The 2424-nt window shown below is 40.6% G+C and overlaps 1 non-coding gene across 1 annotated transcript; it reads right to left on the reverse strand.

The window, feature by feature from the left end:
• Nucleotides 1-1171: 1171 nt before the first annotated feature.
• On the reverse strand, nucleotides 1172-1278 carry LOC112513905. Its single transcript, XR_003069365.1, has one exon. It is a non-coding gene; the product is annotated as a small nucleolar RNA R71 (small nucleolar RNA).
• Between the last annotated feature and the right edge of the window lie 1146 nt (nucleotides 1279-2424).

Genomic DNA, 2424 nt, shown 5'->3' on the forward strand with positions numbered 1-2424 from the left:
TAATATAGTGCAAAGGTGAAGTCCGAGAGGAATACCTTCAAGATAAATGGTGGGACCGGTCTTTCCACAGCTTTGTCTGCTGGATTTCGTGTTTACGTTTCACCCCAAATCTTACACCTGTGCTACCTTTACTATTCTGCTTTACTATTCTGCTTTATTATTCTGTTATATTACCTGTGTTAACTCGGAATCAAACTAAAGTCTTCGTTTTCGTCATCTGAAATCTTTTCTTTTATTGGACTCTTATTTAACTTTTGCTCCAATCCCTGTGGACGATATTCGGGTACTTGTACCACTTTATTACTTGGAAAGACGACGTTGGGTCGTATTGTATACTTGCTTTGTGGCCCAATTTCATTAAGTCTAAAGGTAAAGGATTTGACCGACCAAGTTTTTGGCGCCGCTGCCAGGGATTTGCAAGCTTAAAGTTTTCTTTTGAGAAAATTAAAAGATTTGGTTTTTCTTGTACCAGTTTTTGAAAAGTGGTGTATGCCAAGAACACATCGCGGGGAATTTTTCGAATTTGATCCAGACATTGAGAGAACGTTTCACCATAGAAGGAGGGCTCAGAGAGCATTTCAGGCTCTACTCCCTCCCAACATGGAGTTACATGCTCCCAACATTCCGGAAATACGACATTTGGAAAACCAACCGCCAATTTTTGGGCAAATACCATCGTTCCCAATTTTTCACCAAGGAAACCCACATCATGAAAATGATAATAATTTGGACCCAGAATCAGACCCTAATGAGCAACAAAGGGCACAAACTCCAAACATCATTAATCTGGCAAATTCCAAAAATGGACGGATCATGGATTATGCTATCCTGGATTTTGAGCAATTAAATTCTGGGATGGTTAGACCACATATGACTGCTCTCCATTTCGAGCTAAAACCGATAATGTTTCATATGTTACAGACTAATGGCCAATTTGCTGGACTACCCTCAGAAGACCCACATTCTCATTTAAAGTCTTTTATGGAAATCACAGATGCCTTCCTGATCCCGGGAGTGTCAAATGACGCTCTTAGACTTACTTTATTTCCATTTTCATTACGGGATCAGGCAAAAGCATGGTTTAATTCTTTAACATCGGGATCTGTGCCGTCTTGGAGTAACATGGCGAAAAAAAATTTGCGAAAAATATTTTCCACCAACAAGGAACGCTAAGTCCAGAAACGAAATCTGTCTTTGTAAACAACTGGATGATGAAGTTGTTCCTGACGCATGGGAAAGGTTTAAAGAGCTGTTAAGGAAATGCCCACACCATGGCATTCCGTACTGTATTCAACTTGAGACGTTTTACAATGGGTTAAGTCCCATGGCAAAACAAATGCTCGACACGACTGCAGGCGGAACCTTTACAGCCAGTACCTATAATGAGGGATATGAGATCCTAGAAAAGATATCAGCAAACAATGGGCATTGGGCTGACCCACGTTCCCAGCCACAGAAAAAGACTACTGGAATACATGAAGTGGATGCATATACTGCATTAACAGCTCAGCTTACCTCCATGACCAATTTATTGAAAAATTTAACTTCTGGTCAGGGAGTACAGCAAGCTGCTAACACATCTGTTCCAACAGTCCTCTCTGTACAATGTGTGTGCTGTGGTGGGGAACACTCGTATGAACATTGTCCTCATAATTCTGAATCCATAAACTTTGTTCATAATGGATCTGGTCCCTATACCAACAATTACAATGCAAGTTGGAAACAACACCCGAATTCTTCTTGGACCAATCCATGTTTAAATCCACCCGCACCTAAACAACAAGGAACTTCTAATTTCCAACCTCAACATCATGGAAAAAGTTCTAACTCTCACCAACAAAGTTTTCAGAATTCCCAACCACCTTTTCAAAACAAGCCACCTCCACTGGCTGATTTATCATCTTCTTTGGAAGCAATGATAAAAAGGTTATTTGCGCATGCTCATGCTCAAAATCATGCTTTGATAACCCAACAAAACTCTCAAAATCAATCTCTTTTTAATCAACAAAGTGCTGCTATCAGAAATCTGGAAACCCAAGTCAGTCAACTTGCACTTAATCAGACCAATAGAGTCCTTGGTACTTTGCCTAATAACACAGAAGTCCCGAGAGCCTTAGGAAAGGAACATGTGAAAGCAGTGACCTTGAGAAGTGGGAAGGAATTGACAGAGGCCATGCAAAAAATATCGTAAACCAATTTTGTCAAAAACTAATGCTACAGCATTGGCCCCTGCCAAAGAAAGACTGGTCCAACCTTTAGAGAAGCAAGCATCTGAGACCACCACTTCTATCTCCCCTAGATCAGACTATCCCTTACTGTTTCTAGAAGATGTTTTAAAAAATCAGAAGGGACTGAGGTTTTAGAAAACCCTAAGCTTGATGCTAAGACTCCATCTGAACCTCCAAAGTGCACCACAAAGACTCA

This window comes from Cynara cardunculus, assembly GCF_001531365.2.
Source record: "Cynara cardunculus var. scolymus isolate 2C chromosome LG 5, CcrdV1, whole genome shotgun sequence".
Lineage (NCBI taxonomy): Eukaryota > Viridiplantae > Streptophyta > Magnoliopsida > Asterales > Asteraceae > Cynara > Cynara cardunculus.